Source organism: Eublepharis macularius, chromosome 1 (assembly GCF_028583425.1).
Source record: "Eublepharis macularius isolate TG4126 chromosome 1, MPM_Emac_v1.0, whole genome shotgun sequence".
Taxonomy (NCBI): Eukaryota; Metazoa; Chordata; class Lepidosauria; order Squamata; family Eublepharidae; genus Eublepharis; species Eublepharis macularius.
The window spans coordinates 132,031,849-132,052,450 of record NC_072790.1 but is presented as its reverse complement, the minus strand read 5'-3'; the positions used below and the strand labels follow the sequence as shown (position 1 = coordinate 132,052,450).

The 20,602-nt window shown below is 42.2% G+C and overlaps 1 long non-coding RNA gene across 1 annotated transcript; it reads left to right on the top strand.

Annotated features, from left to right (window-relative positions):
- Nucleotides 1-373: 373 nt before the first annotated feature.
- On the top strand, nucleotides 374-19,054 carry LOC129323342 (uncharacterized). Its single transcript, XR_008596454.1, has 3 exons — nucleotides 374-605; nucleotides 18,535-18,707; nucleotides 18,978-19,054. It is a non-coding gene; the product is annotated as an uncharacterized LOC129323342 (long non-coding RNA).
- Nucleotides 19,055-20,602: the final 1,548 nt, after the last annotated feature.

Below are 20,602 nucleotides of genomic sequence, written 5' to 3'. Positions count from 1 at the left end.
GAGCAGCCGAGACGCCGGCCAGAGCGGCCCCTAGCGGGCGAGCGAACACCCTACCGGCGGCCGGAGGGAAACGGCGATCACCATCGACGTAGGGAGCAGAGCGCCACTCGGCGCCAGAGGCCCGGAGACCGCGATGCTTGAAAAGCAGCGCCACTCACAGGAAAGATTTGGATACTGCAGCGGGTGGGCTGTGAGAAGGAAGAAAACGCCGTTGTCGCCTGTTGTTCGTTGCTGCGGCGGCCGGCAAAAGGTTTCTCTAAGATCCAGCTTGGGGTGGGGCGGGGCACACGACGCTGTTTTCTTTTCACTAAAGCAGGCGTCCCATTGAGTTCAGCGGGGGGTATTCGCAACTCGCGTAGAACAGCAGGCGTACCGTTTTAACGATATACAGGAGACGTGAGGGAAAATTCCCTTTATTTCCTGCGGATGTACCCCTGCAATAAAGCAGTGATGTGAATTATGCCTTATAGAACGTTTCTGCAGTCGGACAGCACTGTCGGTTGATTTCTGTCTCCGTCCGATTCCGGGAGTCGGGCATAGAATTGTACGGGACCCTTCCTTGGTCTGCTTTTAGCCGCTCAGACATGGGAGATGCCTGCCACATGGTAAACTCAGCCTACATTAATTATTATTATTTAAAAGTATAACCCTTATACAAAACATGGTCTCAGGGTGGCTTGCAAAATCGTACAAGTAAAACAACAACTGTATCCAGAAAAGTATCCCAGGGATATATCGTAGTCTTAATTTTCATATAGGTAAGAAAACAGACATGGTAGCTAGTTGTAACCCAGTTTACCAGAAAAGCAATCCAAGCAGTTATATTTATTAGCACAGGGCATCCAAAACAATCACTGTGAGAACCCGAACAGATTTTGCCTAAAAGAAAAAGAGTGTGGCCACCTCACGTATCTGTGCAGGGAGTTCCAGCTTCTAGGTGCAACCACAGAAAAAATCAATTCAGTTAAACGAGACCAATATGAGAAGAGGCAGCCTTTCAAATGTGAGGGTCCTGGGTCATAAAGTGCTTTTTAAAAAATGATGCATAAAATACCTGACTGGGACTGAAAGCTGAGTTTCCATCATTTCCAAGAAACTGCTACTGAGTTATTTGAGAACAGCCTGCAAGTCACAGGGCAGTTGGATCCTGGTTGTCTTGACTTGACTTTTTAACTATTTGCCACTTGTCTTAGACTCAGAGCCTCAAGTAGGCACATCAAGTAAGATTTGCAGTGCATCTGTTCAGGCTATAGCCTGTGGTCTGTTTGTCAGCTCTGATGCCAGAAACAGCATTGTGCAGTTTTGTGCTTCTGTTTCCTGGTAATTAGTCTGTTATAGGACAGGTGTGTGTGTGTGAGGAAAGTATACTGCTTGTGCCAGGTCTATGATCTTGCTTTAGTTTTTGCATTGCCAATTCTGTACTGCAGTTTTGAAAATTAATCCACATGATCTGGCTTTCCAGGGTAATAATTCTAAGCCAAATATTGGAGGCAGGTTCCATCACCACTGGCAAATCCTTCTAATAAGAGGTTTAGAGCTGGAGTGGTATATGGGATAGGGAGTTTCTTGTTCAAATCTTTCCTCTGCCAAAAGCTCCTTTAACTATTCAGGAAAGGCACTCTCAATCCTCCTATCTGCATGATGGGAACAACTGAGGCCAACACTGGAGGATTGTTGGAAAGATTTCTGAGAAAGTATGGCAAACACTGTACAATATAAATACGAAGTATTCTTAGGTCTATTGTCGAAGGCTTTCACGGCCGGAGAAAGTTAGTTGTTGTCGATTTTCCGGGCTGTATGGCCGTGGTCTTGGCATTGTAGTTCCTGACATTTCGCCCACAGCTGTGACGCATCTTCAGAGGTGTAGCACCAAACTACAATGCCAAGACCACGGCCATACAGCCCGGAAAATCTACAACAACTAATATTCTTAGGTCGCTTCCACATGTTTCTTTTTTTTCGGGCTTTCTCTGTCCTGAAGCCAAGTCTTTCGACTCACTTTCAGAACTCACCTTCCACACTCAGCGTCCTCATGCGTACCTTGTGTATGTTCGTAGCGGGGAAAAAAGATCCCAAAATGGAAAGTATATTCTTTCTGCACCTTGTCACAAATGGTGTTGGTGTATTCCCGCCCACCTTTCCTTTTTTTTTTTTTTTTTGAGCACATGCGGGATTGTGCTATATCGTTGTTCTGCCTTTCAGCTTCTGTAGCAGCTGGGTGTGCATAATACTCTTCTCTACTGTTGATTTCCCACTCAAAGTTTTAAATGCAAAAGTGTTTAATAAATATGTGAACAGTAGAATAGCGCAATCACACAATTTCATATCCTACTATATAAAAGGCAAACCATGTTCCCTAGCACTCCTTATCCCCATGGAGGCACAGTATACAGGGATAAGAAGCGAGTGAGGGGCAAAATGGTTTGCCTCTCTGCTGCCTCCTTGGGGCCTCCAGAGGCCCGGAAGGCTCAGTGCAGCAGGGAGGCCCTCCCAACATCCCACAGCAGCGGGAGTGCTGCTCCCCGCCACCTAGACGTATATATGTGTATATATATGTATTTTTGCTTTGTTTTAAGGGTTTTAACGATGTGTTTTTGTTTGGTTTTAATTGTTTTAAAACTATTAAATGTTTTTTTTTATTATTTATCCTTTTCTTAGCTACCTTGGTAGCTGTGATCAGGGCAGAAATGTAAGGTATGAATTCTGTAAATAAATAAGCTGCTGAAAACAGTACAGAGGACCAGAATGTTTCATCTCAAGGACAACAGCACCATCTAGTGAAACATACTGTGGTTAACAGGGCCATGCCCATTTTATCTTAGATTAAAATAATACTTATACACAAACAACACCCTTTCATAAGACTTGCATATATATCTGTTAGGAAGGAATAGGCAGTAAATGACAATGAAGATGTAAGGGAGAATTTGTCCACATCCAATGTGTGTGTGGTGGCTGTACTGTGTAAAGCTGAAAAAAACTGAACCACAGGAAATTTGATCTAAAAACATATTAATGACCAATGAACTAGTAATACATCTGATGTTATTTCCTTATCACCAATGGTACTCAGTTATTAGGGATGTGCATTGGATCTTAGCTAATCAAAATACAAAACTAGAACACCCTGTTTGTTGATTTAGTTGTTATAACTAATCCAACTTGAAAACATAACAACAGTTGGTAATATTCAGAAATCTTCAGTCCTGGCTTTTACTCTGGCATCTGGCTATTTGGCATAGAGTTTATGAAGATCAGAGAGTCTGAGGATTGTGACTTTGCAGATAATATAATTCGTAGGGACATTTTCCAGTCAGTAGAGTCACATTGGGGTACCTGCATTTGAAGAAGACTATGCTGTTTCAATCTGTCTTTCCAAAGAGGTGGTTACACTACTTGACCCCATTGCAGGGCTCCCTGGCTTGGCAGGCTCTTGATTTTATATAAGTAGTAGTTCTTGACTGCTTGTTGTTCTCTTCTCTTGCTGGTATCCTGCCAGACACAGAGAGAACTGTTTGCTTGCAAGCTTTGCCCAGGCTGCACTGCAAGAGAGGGGGTCAGAAGCAAACACTCCACACTTCCCCCAGATGCCAGACTGTGTCTTTCATCTTCTCTTAATAATGTGTGGGTACTGCAATCTGTACAAAAATGAGAGGGACAGAAAGATACGTGTGTGAACTTAGGGCCAGACCAGGTGAAACACGAGGGTTACATGATGAGGACCTGAGATGTCTCAGTCTCTTTCATTTACCTTAAAAGCAGATGCGGGGGAATGCAATTTGGATCAGGATCACGGCACTTTCTCTCCATGTGGTTTCCTACAGAAGTTGAATTATTAGCATTACTTGCAAAAGAAGACAAGCCCATCTTGTTTAGTTAAACTCCAAGCAAAACTAAATGTCACCAGGAGTTGGGGGTGAGGTGGGGGGAGGCATACCCACACATTTATTCAAATGCCCTCCCATTGATATGGCCGTTTGGGTGTTGTGAGCTTGTTAGTTGGAGAAACAATCCCTGCTTTAATAGGGTTGGGTTTGTTGGAAATACAATGTCTTGTGTACAGAGAAGGCAGAAGACACGGAATACCTGCAGGGGGCAGCAAATCTGACAGATAGATAGATAGATAGTAAGGTAGGATCCTCCTTTCCTTCTCCTGTTCTTGCATGTCTCCAGATTGGTATTCTTAGGCTACTTCCTGCTTCTTCCCAGAAGTCCCTGTCTCCCTGTTTAGTGAGGTGGGTAGTCAGTTTGATGTAGTGGTTAAGAGCGTGGGACTCTAATCTGGAGAACCAGGTTTGATTCCCCACTCCTCCACTTGAAGCCAGCTGGGTGACCTTGGGTCAGTCACAGCTTCTAGCTCTCTCAGCCCCACCCACCTCACAGGGTGTTTTGTTGGGATAATAGTAGCATACTTTGTAGACCGCTCTGAGTGGGTGTTATTATTATTATAGTATCTAATCTGTTTCTCTGCTTTATATCAAAGTTGTAGTTCCTGAATAAACTCTCTTCATTCACTCTTTAATCAGACTCAAGATCATTCCTAAGATATATCATACCCTACAGGGTATAGGGGGAATCCTTTTTAAAAAATAACATTGTGCATGAGTGATGGGGATGTGATGAAATGACACTTCTTCCCAGTTACCTGTATAAAAATTTATATCTTTACAAACTGAATGTTGAATTTGTACTCTGTAAATTGTACTCTGTAAAGTGAAACTAAACCTGCCTTGATAGATGGTCAAATGGTTGCAGAAGAAGGGTTCCCTTCTTGCCCAAGTAGCAGAACGTCAATTCATATGTTGATGGCTCTCCATATCTAGGAGGCCTCTCAGTTTGCATCCATACAGTGTAGGATATGGTATATCTTTGGAATGATCTTGAGTCTAAGGAGTGAATGAAGAGAGTTTATTCAGGAAATACAACTCTGATAGAAAGCTGAGAGAAACAGGATACTGCCTCACTAAACAGGGAGAGAGGAGGAGGGACTTCTGGGAAGAAGCAGGAGGTAGCCTATCTAACTGTCAGATTTGCTGCCCCCTGCAAGTATTCTGTGTCTTCTGCCTTCTCTGTACACAACACGTATTTCCAATATGCAAGAGCTCGAAAGGGGGGTTCCCTGTGGAGGCTTGCGGTGTTTCTCACACTACAAACAACTGTAGGTTCAGGAAGAGGTCCCATTGGTTGGACTTCTCATGGGTGAGCTTCTGTAGCACGGACTTCAAAGTCTGGTTGAATTGCTCTACCACCATGTGGCACAGTATCTTGTGAATGTGATCATGGAAGGGGCTCCACAGTCGTTGAGGATCTTAAAAGGCAGCCCCACCTGAGAGAAGAAGCACATTAGTGTGTGTGCGACCCTCAGCTTGCATGTTCTGCAGTGGGATAGCCTCGGCGTATTGAGTGGTGTAATCCGTTGGTACAAGTATCGGAAGCTGCAGGGTGTCCATGGGAGGGGCCCCACAAAGTCCATGGTGACCCTTTCAAAAGGGATCCAGATGACTGGTAGTAGGAACAGTGGGGCCTGTGAAGGGGGGTCAACTTGTTGTGCACTGCCACACCTCACATGATCGGCAGAACTCCTTCATATCCTTTGACACTGAAGGCCAGAAGAAGTGGGCTAGGACCTGGGCAAGGGTGTTCTTAGCCCTTGGTGCACTGCCCAGGGGTGGGACTGGACACCGTCCAGTACTTCATCCTGGTATCTTAAGGGGACTAATAACTGCTGCACCTCAGCCCCCCGCAACTGAACTTGCCTCTATACCAGACTCTGCCCTCATGTATGATGTGGGGTAGCCATTATGAAGCTGAATACTGGGCTGGGAAGTCTTTAGTAGCATGATTGATGGTTAGCTTCAACTTTCTTTCTTGTCCCACCCTTCAGGAGCATATACGTGGTATGGTTAACCAGCCAAGTCTAAGTAGGGGAAAGATCAGGGGTTTGCGCTTCCCTTGAACAGGAACTGGCACACAAGGCTTGTGGAGATTCAAAATGAAACAGCAGGTTTATTTACAAGGAGGTAAAATAAGAAGGCGTGTAGACAGGTGTTTAAACTGAAATAATGGAGAGGTTTTTGTACAGAATACTTCACTAGTGTGAGACACAAAACACCACTCGGTATGATTCTTAAGTTGCTGGCTTGTATTAGAGATGTTGGTGTTATTAGACTTAAAGATGTTAAAGTAAGCTCTTTCTGAGGTTGGTACTCCTTCACGTTAGGTGCTCTTATTTTCACACACACAGCACGACCTCTCCTTTTTTGCAGACCTTAGGGTACTCCACTGAGTCAAGCTCTTTCAAGATACTGGGCAGCTGTTATAGTTATGCCCCAGCTATGTTCCTGTGGCCGAAGGGGAGACTCCTCTCTACCCACTTCCTTGGCCCACTACAATTCCCAGATTTCTTGTGTCTGCACAGAAGTTAGTGCTGTCTTTCCCACTTTAGCCTAAGGACTACAAGTGCTTCATAAACGTAATGATTTTTCCTTAAAGGGTACACCTTCCCTTTCCTTCCTCACACAGAAGACTCTCTGGCTGACCTTTCTCTGCTCAGAAGCCAGACTCCAACTCCTTTCACTCGTCAGTTTACTCTAACTGTCAACCCCTCAACATTCCATCACCAACTGCCATTTCAGGCTAGCCACAAAGGTAACCTGTCAATCCTCCTCCCCTCTTTACTGCCCAACAATCCCAGTATTTGAAGCTGAGTCCATCGCATGTCCCACCCTTAGAGACGATTGCAGTAGGAGTAGTTCTGCAAGCCTCTCCGATGCAATGTGGTGAGCCATGTGTGAAAACAAAATCATTAACAATTAAACAGCATTAACACTTATATAGATAATAACATTCATGCACTATAACCAAATTTAGTCCTTATCACATACACATATTTACAAAGTGTGGTTTATCATATCCTTAGTTGTTCAAGTAATGTTTCTAGATAGAGCATCAGCTATAATATTTTCCTTGCACATGAACGATGTCAAAATTATAGTCCTGTAGTTGCAAGCTCCATTGAATTAGCTTGCTATTGGTGCTTTTAACTTGATCCAGTCACCGCAAAGGTGAATGGTCTGTGCACGATGTAAACGTTCTCCCCATAAGTAGGGCTTTAATTTCTCTATAACCCACACAATAGCTAGGCATTCCCTTTCAATGACAGCTGAGTCCGTCACGGGCCAATTCTCCTCTGAGGCCTTGATAGACCCTCCTCAACTTAGGATCCTCTCCACTCCCTCTGCCAAATGTCAAGGAGACCCTCCCCTCCAGTCATGTGGGTTCCTTTGGGACTTCTCAGGGTTCAGCTGCCAGGAAATTCTCCAGCAGAGTGGTGACTTCTTTGAGGTCAGCTAGCTTGCTGCACATGACCCAGTAGTGTGTACAGTGCAAGAGTGCCTGCAACAACTGTTCCATGATCACCTGGTTTGCTATCCATTTCTCCCCTTCAGTGATGGGCTTCAGTCAGTGGTAGGCTGTGTCCTGGAGAGACATGACCAGGGTCTATGGGTGGTCCCCTTTCTTATACTTTATGGACTGCAATCTCTGGTGGTATGTCTCTGGTATTACTGGTCCAGAATGCCTTCTTTCAGTTCCTTATAATCCACTCCAACCTCCTTGGATAAGGCCCTCATTGCTGCCTGGGCTTTCCCGGTCAGAATGGGGCCAAAGACGAAGGCCCACTGGTCCTGGGGCCAGTGGGCCACCTTTGCAGTCCTCTTGAAGGCCTTGAGTAAGGCATCAAAGTCGTCTTTGGCTTCCCTTTTTGTGAGTTGATATACTGGGGCCTGTTCCCCTCCAGGGGCCCTGCCTGCTGGGACGGCCCCAACATCAGCCACTGGGGCACGCCTGCTGCACTTTAGGGCTCTGCACAGATCTCTTACCAAGGCTGCCTGGGATTCCCAGTGCTGTTGGGTGAGTTGCTCCTGGTGCTCCACCAGCCATCGACCAAGCTGTGTCCAGTCCATGTTGGGGGCGTCCCTGGGTACAGGGTTCCCCTCAGCTGTTGCTGACCTGGAGGTGATCACTATTGCGGTCACAGGTACTGGGAGCCCATAAGAGAGGATGGCTGGAGCTCTACCTGGTGGAGCGGGGATTCAAGGGATTTGAGGGAGTGGTCGGCCTACCGTGGGTCAACTGCCTGCATTCTCTGTCCTGCCTCTGCTGTCACTTCCTCTTCACTGCTGGACATAGAAGATTTGGAGAGGTGGCAGGTTATATCATCCCCGGATTCCTCTCTTTTGCTTTCTTGGATAGACTCTGGCTCCTGGGTGTCCTGGCTAGTCACTATCTTCTCCCCAGCTTGTTGTGGACTCCCTGGCTTTATCCCTTACCAATTACAGCTCCCTTCCCCCGGTCCCACCCTCAGCAGCTGAACTGCTGCCTGGGCTGTCCTAGGCCACCACACCTGCCTGAGCCCCATCCCTGAACCAGGCCTCATTAGAGCGCCTCTTGGCCTCCATCAACTCCCTTGCCTTGACTGCCTGCTCACTGTGTCCCCACCTTGCCAGAGCCTGTCCCAGGGCTGTGAGGCCGCCTGGCCTTATCTTTCGGGCTGCTGTGTTGTTTGCTGACGTGGCAGCTCTAGGAGCCTTGCAGCCATTCTCCATAGGGAGATTCTCAGCCAGCAGGCAGCCCGCCCGTAGGGTTGCCAGCCTCCAGGTAGTAACAACCAAAGCAATAATCCCTGCAACAACACTATACCCACTATCAATCAATGTTCTTCATACAAATGCAACAGTATAACTACTTACGTGGGGTGTAGAGTATTCCAGGACACTAAAATACTGGACAACACTTACAACTACTTTGTCAGATTGCACAGGGAAGCTATTGAAATTCATAAGCATAAGCACAATTTCAACAGGAAAGAAGAGACTTTAAGAATGAATAGAGCATGGTTTCCAGTCCTGAAAAACACCAGGCTAACAAAATACTCTATACTCTACAATAGCCCTGCAGAGAAGATTAGCATATCAAGCACCAATCCATATGCAAAAGAACCTCCTCAGGATAGAGTGAAGCTGCCCTCCATTAGCATTCCACACCCTCGGAAACTCTTACAGGATGACTCAGCCCAAACCCACCTTCCTGAGTAGATATAAATTACCTGCCAACATCTTCTCCACACTGTGACACTGAGCGATCTCTGTCTTTTGGTGCTACACCTCTGAAGATGCCAGTCACAGCTGCTGGCGAAACGTCAGGAACTACAATGCCAAGACCACGGCTATACAGCCTGGAAAATCCACAACAACCATTGTTCTCTGGCCGTGAAAGCCTTCAACAATATATCATCCTGACAGCCTTATCTTAAATTGTATTTCTTCTCACTGGAATTCACTACGTGCTCTGATACACACATTCATGTGTGGAAAGGTGATATTTCCTTCATCAGGTGAGTGATGGGATATGCCCCATATTGAGAGTTAGAGAGATATCTCTCTCCCACCTCCTCATACAGACAACCTTATCCACCCAAATGCAACTTCCAATTTTCACACAAAATCTTCTTGGACTGACTGGTTACTGCCATTATATTATCTACCTGAACCGCACTTGCAGTAGCTCTGATACGATCAATGAAGATGATGCTAATCATATAAGCAGAGATTGAAACACAATAATAATGAATACTGCATTTGTATTAAGTTCTTTGTGTACCCAAAGCACTTCACATATATTATCTCAGACCTCATATGTCAACTCTGTAAGACAGGGCATATTATTATCCCCATATTCCACATACAGGTAGAACAGAAAAACAGTACCACTGCAATCCTAAACAAAGTGTCCAGTGCCTATGCTGGCCTCAGAACCTCCCCCCAGGAAGTGCCCCTCAGATGCCAGAGAAGCAGCCCCGCCAGCCCTGTCTGCCAACATAGAAAGCTCTTATCTGCCAGATATCTTCACTCACAGCAGGGAGGGGCTACTTCAGGAGCTACAGATAAACTATACAAAATATAAAGCCCTTCACTCTGCAAACACCCTGCACATTCAAATGAGACCACAGTGCTTTATTCCGACAATCCCCTTCTCACTGTGCCTCATTTGAATTAACCAAATTTAATCCATTACGCAGTTTCTCAAAATTCTCTGCACTTAAAGGCTTAGTTAAGATGTCTGCTACCATTTGTAATGTTGGACAATATTCCATTTCGATAAACCCTTTTTGACACAAATCATTTATTGCATGACATCTATATGTTTAGTGCATGCATTTATTTTTTCTGATTGCACTAACTTTAAACAACTCTGATTATCTTCAAACATTTTAATAGGCTCTGAGTTTGGCACTCCCAGATCTGCTAGAATCTGGCTAAGCCATTGTGCTTCTTTGCATGCCTCTGCTGCAGCTACATATTTTGCCTCTGTGGTAGAATAAGCTACTGAGTTTTGTTTCCTGCTAGTCCAACTTATAGCAGCATTTCCTAATAAGAAACCAAACCACTTGTAAACTTATGTAACCCATAGAGTTTCAAGGACCAGGTTCAATATGTTTACCAATTCAAATATAAATGCCAATCCTTGATGTAAGAGTTTGACTAATTAATTTAGGAGATAAGAATATGTCATTTAAATATGTAATTTAGAAGATAAGAATATGTAATCAATCTTTGTGTATATATTGTGGATAGAAGAGAAGTATGCATAGTCTGTTACCAGTGGGTTTTGAAGATGTCACTAGATCAATAGATAAAGCCTAAGAGCCATTAATTGATCTTAGCAGCTTAGTAACTGTATTGTTAATTTTAATTGCTTTGACACAATAGGCAGTAAAATTTAAAAGGTCATTCAGAGAGGAGTGATACAAATGTTTACTGCTGACACATTGATTTACCCATGCTGAACGAAAACAGAATTGAAAGCCAAGAGAATCGTGCACTCTGCATGAAGACAGCTCGCCAGGTTGTTTTGATCTACAAGCAGCTCTCCACACTGAAAGCAGTGAAAGCAGCTTTCTCAGTAATCATGCTTTGCGGTATTATCCAATACAATTTTTAAAGTTTGTATATGTACATTCACACATTATGCAATGCATTTGTATTTTGTATCACTTTCATATTTATCAAAATACTTAATTTCACAGGTCAAGGGATGGTGTCATGGAAATATAAATAATAATAATAACTGTGCTTATATACCGCTCTTCTACACATATTAGTGCCTCACCCAGAGCAGTGAACAAGTTAGTGTTATTCTTATCCCCACAATGGAGCTGGGGCTGAGAGGAGTGGCTGACCCAAGGCCACCTACTGAGCTCATGTCAGTAGTGGGATTCAAACCAGTAGACTGCTGATTATGGTTTAGAACACACATTTAGTGAAATATATGCATTCTAAATAACGCTGTATGAACTTCACTGTAGTTCTTTTTCTAGTATGGTGTATAACTGGTGCTTCTTTATCTTTGACAGCCAATTAAAAATAGTGAACAGTATCAGATAAATGTTCCGTAATTGTTAGCAGAGACCAAGGATGATCTGGTCATGTAACTTTTCCTGTCATTTTTACTATCCATATCTCTTATCTTGCAGCTGGGCATAGTGGTACTTTTGGCTAGGTAGAATGTCACATGATTGGAAATAGTAAAAAAGAAATTATGATTGGTTTGATATTTATCTATGTTATCATATGAAAAGATGTTAGATTTCTGCATAAGATAATATATAAAAATGGTAATCCAAATAGCAGATCAGGGTTTTGGCCAAAAGAAATCTCATGAAGATCTAGGCAGGAAACTTACCCTTGTAATATGTGCTATGGTAACTTGAATGCATTTCATCGTTAATCTGACTTAGAGCCAAAACACACAAGAAGAAATACCTAGATTCAGCACGTGTTCTCTTACCTCAAGGTTTGCCGGGATCTGTAGGCATCCTGGAAGCTTAAAGTTTAGCATTTACAGAGCAGCAGGAAGGGAAATACAGGCGCCTGTATTTCCCTTCCCCTTCCTGCTGCTCTGTAAATGCTAAACTTGTTCTCTTACCTCAAGGTTTGTTGGGAAGTGTAGGTGTCTTGGCAGCTTAAAGTTTAGCATTTACAGAGCAGCAGGAAGGGGAAGGGAAATACAGGCGCCTGTATTTCCCTTCCTGCTGCTCTGTAAATGCTAAACTTTAAGCTTCCAGGATGCCTACAGATCTCGGCAAACCTTGAGGTAAGAGAACACGTGCTGAATCTAGGTATTTCTTCTTGTGTGTTTTGGCTCTGAGTTAGATTTGATTAAGAAATGTTAGGAAACTTAATTCTTGTTGTGTTCATCTGTTCTATTTTTCTATGTTTTATTTAAATAAACATATTTTGATACCTCACTTAATGAAAAAGACTAGCGTTTGTTAATGAAAGAAGCCATTAAACTCTTAGGAGGAGTCTGTCTCCTGGTTGGGAGAGTGCAACAAAAACATCCATCCCGTTTATTTTGTACTGACAAATAGTTTCTCTAAAACAGAGAAACGTGTTTTCAGTTCTCACTTGAAGGTTTCAAGCTGCTCAGGATTTAAGATAAAACCTTCAACCCATCTCTACCGAGTATTTAATACTTTTTACTTAATGTTTAAAAGTTATGTTTAATATTTATGCCTAATATGATTATAGAAGCTATACTGTTTGAATTATCTATATACTTATTTGAGTTGGATTGTTAGTAAAATTACAATTTTATGAAATGTTTACCATTTTATAACATTACAACTTTGTACCACAAAAGTTTTAAGTTTTGCATGTAGAAGAGGTTGCCAAAAATAAATTTCCCCATCCCCAGGACAAGGACAAGGACACCTGCCCGCTGGACGCGGGCCAGGGGGCCCCCGGGGGGTCGCGGCCAGAGGCATGCCACATTCGAGGCCTCAGGTCCAGAACCAGAGACTGGATCAGCACCAGCACATGTCCTCTTGTAGGGGACAGTCTCTGGAGTTCAGGGGTGTGTGATTTGGGGCGATCCAAAGATTATTTTGTGGTGCAGAGGGCTTATATTTTCCCCACTTCCTTATTCACAGCAATGTAAAGTACAAGGTTCTGAGAGAAAGGTGAAATAATAGGCCTCAACTCTGGAACCAGAGACTGGATCAGAACCAGCATATGTCCTTTTGTAGGGGACAGTCTCTGGAGTTCAGGGGTGTGTGATTTGGGGTGATCCAAAGATTATTTGGGGGTGTAGAAGCCTCTTATGTTTCCCAGTCCCTTATTCACAACAATGCCTAAAGCAAGGTTCTGGGAGAAAGGTGAAATAGTAGTTCTCAGCTCCCCAAGTAGAGACTGGATCAGAACCTGCACGTGTCCTCTTGTGGATAGCCTCTGAAGTTCAGGGGTGTGTGACTTGGGGTGATCCAGAGATTGTTCTGGGGTGCAGAGAGCTTATATTTTCACCACTTCCATATTCAAAGCCATGTCAAATACAAGGTTCTTGGAGGAAGGCCAAATTCGAGACCTTAGGTCCAGAACCAGAGACTGGATCAGAACCAGCACATGTCCTCTTACGTGGAATAGTCTCTGGATTACAGCGTTGTGTGATTTGGAGTGATCCAAAGATTATTTTCGGGTGCTGAAGTCTTATATTTTCTCCACTTCCTTATTCAAAGCAATGTCTAATACAAGGTTCAGAACCAGCAAGGTTCAGAACCAGCACAAGGTTCAGAACCAGTCTCTTGTGGGGAACAGTCTCTTGTGTTCAGGGCTGTGTTATTTGGGGTGATCCAAGATTATTTGGGGGTGCATAAGCCTCTCATGTTTCCCAGTCCCTTATTCACAGCAATGCCTAATGCAAGGTTCTGGGAAAAAGGTGAAATAGTAGGTCTCAGCTCCAGAAGTAGAGACTCGATCAGCACCAGCACATGTCCTCTTGTGGGGGACAGCCTCTGGAGTTCAGGGGTGTGTGACTTGGGGTGATCCAAAGTTTTTTTCTGCTGCAGCTGCCGCCCCTTCTTGTTTTGAATTGTTCTGGTGGCACCCTATTTTGAAGATGTTAACTCAATATCTGGGTTTTGTAGGATGACCCAGTATCGGTCCACTCAGAGGGCTGAGGGCCAAGCTACACATGATGAATGACACTTGAACGGCAAGTGGATTGAGTGGAGGGCAAGTGAACAGGGAGAAATACACTTGCCATTCAAGTGTCATTCGTCATGTGTAGCTTGGCCCTCAGTCTGCTGAATATGGAGGTGTATAATATGTGCCCCTGCAAACTTCATTTTGAGGTTCAGAGCTTTTCAGTTTCCCCACAATATTTTTCTTTGGCTTTGCGAATAAGGAACTAGCAACTGCGAATAAAGAATTGGGAACTAGGAACCAACTTCAGCTTTGTCTTCAGATGCAATATCAAGTCTGCATTGTGTTAGCCAGAAACAATAGTTTTCCTATTACAGTTCTGTGTACATCATTATCAGATAAAGTTTTACTTTCATCCTTTTATGAAATGAAATTAGTACACATTGGGGTTGTCACAACATTTGCTTCCTTTAAAACCCATAAATTCTATCAAGTCAACAGTTTTCTGGGTTTGATTGAAAAGAAAACTATCATCTTCTCTTTCTACTTGCATACCCAAATAATAAGATTGTTATGACCCCTTCTTTCTCTAGGGTAGATTTTGCCTTTAATCGTTCCCTTACACCCTCTGGGTAGATTGCTGCCACCAGGAATATTATATTCCAAGATATTTTATTTAAGTTTTCCCTTTTGTAACGTGCCTAACCATCGGGCTCCTTTGTGGGTCTGTGTGTCCCTGAGGATAGGAATGGGATATAGCAATGACAGCTACTCTGGGATATAACAAAAACAAAGTAAACTTTTTTTTTTCAAGAAGCGTGTCAGTTTTATAAAAGTAGTTCTCGGTTCTTAAAGTTACTTCATTTGAACTCATTCACACAGATCTCTTCTAAGGCTTCACACACAGTTAGCCTCTTTCTCTGACTCAATATTTCTCACAGACGTGCTTAAAGGCAGCACACAGCTAGCCTCTTTTCCCCACTAAATATTTTGCACAGAAATGCTTAAACTGCTCAGGCAGCACACAGCTTGCCTGCTTTCTTCTGACTGAAACTTTTCTCTCCGCTCTCAGTCTAAACTGCATTCACTTCGCCCACACTCAGTCATCAACCAATCATATCACTCACTCATCCCTCTCTTTCACCCTCACTCTTCACCTATCTCACACCAAGCATTTAAAGATACATGCACACATTTACTTGAAATCATTACAAAGATAAATTACCAAGTCTCTTAACTTCTACTTCCTTATTTAAACATTCAACAATTTTTGTACATTCTTGTTTGTTTTCACTACACAATATCATATCATGTTGATCTAACTTTTTTCTTAAACACTCACAACCAATAGCCTTTTTATCTTTTGGCAACTTAGTAAGTGTCCAAGTATGATTTTTATTCAATGCTTCAATTTCTTCCTTGGCCGCTGTCATCCATTTGGCTGCTTCTTCCACAGGTAATTTGTCTATTTCTTTCCATGTTGCTTTGCTATTCTGTACTGCCTTTGCTGCGTATGATAGCCATTCTGCTGGCACTCCTTTATTCATTCGAGATGAATATCTGGTAGAAGGTTCTGCTTGCTCTTCCAAATTTCACATTGTCTCTTTCTCTGTCTCTATTTCCCCTTCTGTTTGTGAATTCCTTTTACTTGGGTTCCTGTTTTCTATTTTCTCTTCTAAGAATATTTTTACTTCATCCTCTTCAGTTGGCCAATTAGTATTAATCTGTTCCTCATTAAAACCTTTCTGGTTAGGAACATATGTACAAGACTTCTCTTCTTTAAAATATACTACTATTCTTACTTTCACTTCTCTCGTTTCTCCGTTAAGAATTCTATAACCTTTACATCCTTTCTCATATCCGATCATTATTCCCAGTTCAGTTCTATTGTTAAGTTTGGAGCGTTTTTGCACTGGCACATATGCAAAAACTTTTGATCCAAACACTCTAATGTGACTCTTCCAAACCAAAGTTCAAATGCTGTTTTATTAGTAGCTTTTGTTGGCAGTCTATTCTGCAAATATGTTGCAGTCATCACAGCTTCAACCCAATATTTATGTGGTAAGTTAGATTCTGTTAACATACATCTAACCATTTCCATCAGATAGCAATTCTTTCTGTCACTCCGTTTTGTTCTGGGGTAAATGGTACAGCGTGCAAGTGCTCTATTCCATTTTTATTCAAATAAGACTTGATGTGGTGTGACATAAACTCACCTGCATAGTCAGAAAGTATTGCTTGTGGTTTTCTCCCAAAGAGATTCTCAACACTTGCAACGTAGTTCTTCAACTTTTCTGCAGCTTCAAGTCAATGTTACAAGGTTTACAGTGCAATCCTAAGAAGAGTTACTCCAGCCTACACCCATTGATTTCAATGGTCTTAGACTGAAGTAACTCTGCTTAGAATTGCACCCTTAATTTCCATTCCTCTTACCAAACATTTCTTTTGCATTTCTTCTATTATGTTGAAGTCTCTATGACCCAGCCTTTTATGCCACAGATGAATGCATCTTGCACTTGAACTCTGTTTTGCCAAATTCACTCTCTCTTGGCTTGTATCTAGAACAAACACTCCATTATTTTCACATAATGGAAACAGCACATAGCACACCGTTTCTAGTGATTGTGCATCTGTTTCCTCTAAAATTTGCATTAAAACCACGCTTGGTCAAAGCAGATACACTTAACAAACTGCCCTTTAATTCTGGCAAGTAAACCAAATTTTTCACCTAACTGTAGACAATTCTTCCTCCTGCCACACATTTAAGCAAGCCTTCTCCTTTACCTTGAATGGCTATTTTATTACCATTTGCAATTATCACATCCTCTGATGAGGTTTCATTCAGTTCTTTGAAGAACTCAGAATTACAGGTCATGTGTATGGAAGCAAAAGAATCTATTACCCAACCAGAGGATTTAGTATTAATATCATTATTTCTTCCACACTCTGAAATTACTAAATTGTTCTGGTGAGCAACAAAAACATTTTTCATGTGTCTTTTGCTTCCACTCTGTTGCCTTTCTTTGCAAACACCACTTTGCTTTACAGAGTCATGAGGAAAATGACCTGTTTTTCCACAAGAAAAGCATTTTCTAGTTTTATCTTTCTTGTTTGCAACTTGTAAAGTGGTTCTACGCTTAGACTTATACTCAGTCCTTCATGTAGAAAATGCCTGTGTCTCACTCTCGTGTCTCTGCTGCCTTCTCTGCTCTCCTAGATGCCTTTTCCTTAAGTCGTGAGACAACATATTTCATAGAAAGTTCATCTTTTGCTTCTATTGCATGTATCAAAGAGCTGTAACTTTCAGGCAGGCTTGACAAAATTAAAATGATTTTGTCGTCTTCATCAAACTTCTTGCCTATAGTATTCAGGTGATCCATTAACTCTGTCACTTGACTTATATGCCTTTCTAGATCACCACCTTTGTTTCATTTTAAATTAAACAACTTTCTTGACAAGAGCCTTTCATTCAGTGAGTTTCTCTCATATAATTCTCTCAGTCCCACCCACAGTTCTCTGGGAGTCCTAAAGTCTCTTATGTGGTGTAAGTCACATAAGTTGCAATTTCTGCCCTTGTCTTTCTGTCTTGTTTTTCCCAATTCATTTTTTGGGCTTCTTCTGGTGGGATTTGTTCCACTGTTTCCCACAGACCCTTCTTCACCAGCTCATTCTCCATTCTAAACTTCCATAAAGAATAGTTACTAGACGTTAGAACAGGCACAGCGGGATCTAGCGATTTTACTGCCTTTAAATATGTGGCCGTTATGAGCGGAACTACAAGTGACAAAAGGCACAGGTTGGACACTTGTCAGCTTCCCTCAAGTTTTGATGGGAAATGTAGGCATCCTAGTCTTGCAGCTTGGCTCTCTGATTGCTGTTCAATGGACTTTTCAACTGTCACTTGTCCAACATTCCGCCAAGCTGCCTACACTTCCCATCAAAACTTGAGGGAAGCGGACAAGTGTCCAACCTGTGCCTTTTGTCACTTGTAGTTCCGCTCTATGTCTTTTCTTTTGTTTCTCTTAAATATATTTACTTCTCTTCACTGGCTGGCTGGGTGGCTGGCTGGGCCCATAACCCTCTGTGAGGGAGGAGAGAGATCTCTGTGACCCTCAATATGGGGCATATCCCATCACTCACCTGATGAAGGATATATCACCTTTTCACACGTGAATGTATGTAGCAGAGCACACAGTGAAGTCCAGTGAGAAGAAATATAATTTAAGATAAGTTTGTTTAGTGAAAGAAGAGTTTCATTTAAGAATTATTTACAATAATATATACAACAAACTGAGAGAAACATTCATAGCTCTTATACAGGAGAGAGAGAGAGAGAGTTTCACCAACAGACACTTTACAACTGACACAGAACAGAATAGAATCTTCACTCACAACAGGGAGGGGCTACTTCAGGAGTTACAGATAAACTATACAAAATATCAAGCCCTTCACTCTGCAAACACCCTGCACATTCAAATGAGACCACAGTGCTTTATTCCTACAATGTGAACCTAGCCTATTAACCACTATCATATTTTATAATATTTTCCCACAGGTTAATTTCTTTTCCCCTGCACTCCCAGTTGAAAAGACAACACTGTTCATCCTGTGACTCCCGATTCTTTGGGCAGCATTCTGGCCATTATAGAAGGCATGCTAGATTGGAACCTATGCCACAGAAAGAGAACAGCCTTTGTTTCCTGAGCAAAAGGGTCCCTAGAAGCTTTGGTAAGCATCTATGAAGACATGTTTGCACTAATGTACTAAAATGGATCATTACATCTACTTATTTCATATAAACTGTACTAACTACCTGTAATTTATATAAATAGTAACACTTATGTACTCCAGGAATTTTCATGCTACATTGATTTTTGACAAGATACCCCCAGGATTCTCAGGGAAAGATATCAGTGCATTCAGGATAATGTACAATGTCACAGCAGCTACTCTCATAACCTGGTCAGGGATGCTTGATTACCCATTGTTTCATCTCAGGTTTTGCCTGTGGATAGTGATTATGGAAGACGACTTGTTGGTGAACTGATCCTCTAATCTGAACAGCTCAAATGGCTCCTTCAGTTTAAAAGGTATATTGTAAAAATATATATAACTCTTTGGATTGAGATTTATTCTTTTTATCTCTTATTTTGACAACGTAACTTTCTGTCTGTTAATGACTGCTTCAGTGACTGGAGCCAAATCAATTCATGCATGTGCATTCTTGCACTTCTGTGAGAGTTGTTTATTGCCTCCCACCCAGCATATAAAAAACTTGTTTTTAAAGCTACCAAAAGGAATGTATATGAGAGCTTTCCTGATGGCACCAACAATAACGAAAATGAAAGGCAGCCCAACTTTCCTCATCCTGGATAAAAAGAGAAGGCAAACTGAAAGTGACCTGTGCTTGAAAAGTAGGTCACTTTAATTACCACAACCACAACTTTGTGAGATACATACCAGCCTTTCCAATGAATGGGCTTTTCTGCACTTTTTTTTGTCAGTTCTGGCTCCATACAGCTTTGACTTATCTCCTGGTTTCCTCATGCATTTTTTTGTCTTTAATTTTCACTTTGTTTTTTTTTTTATTTTCCCTGTTTCTTTCTGTTGGAAATACAATGTCTTGTGTACAGAGAAGGCAGAAGACAGAACACCTGCAGGGGGCAGCAAATCTGACAGAAAGATAGCAAAATAAGATCCTTCTTCCTCTCTTCTGTCCTTGCATGTCTCCAGATTAGTAACCTTAGGCTACTTCCTGCTTCTTTCCAGAAGTCCCTCTCTCCCAGTTTAGTAAGGTAGTTAGTATCTATTCTGTTTCTCTGCTTTCTATCAAAATTGTATTTCCTGAAAATTCTCTTCATTCACTCCTTAATCAGACTCAAGATCATTCCTAAGATATACCAGAGCCTACATTTTCTTGGTTCTTTTGAGACCACTTTTACACAAATTTCTTTTGAAGCCGATTGTGATTCCCCTTTGTTCCCACACACCTCCAACCTACTTTCTGATGATTGGTTGTTTGTCATAGTCAAACCACTCCTTCCCTCCACCTTCGTCCACCTTCCTGGTTTCGCTATCTTTTTTTTAATTGTCAGTTTCATAAAGTTGTAATGATCTAACCTTGCAAAAATAGATGCAGCAGAATCTCTGAATTCCCAGCGTTAATTAAAAAAGTAAGTATCCAGTCTTTTACATTGTAGAGATATACCCTTTTCTTTATAAACAAAAGGGAAGAGGTTCTATGATGCCACTGATGATATCACTGATGATGCAGTACCCTCACTTGAAAATCCTGAGTTTTAGGGCATGTGAGGGAGAAATAAACTGACTCCACAACTGCTACAAGAGGAGGCCGTACATGCAGAAAAACTGTACCCAAACTGATTCCAGTGCTTGTGGATTCACTGCTAAGAAAATCAGGAATAAGTTGACTATGTAGAAAAGTTCATTGAGAATAACGTGTTTGCTGACTGCGGAGGTGCAAAAGCAGGCACAAGGTAGAATACAGAAGTAAATTAAATTTATCTACTAAGGCATAATTGAACTATGATCCTGTAGCACAAGCAGCTATTGTGCAAGAACAAAGCTGCTCAGCACAGTGTTCAAGTTGAACACCAAGATCG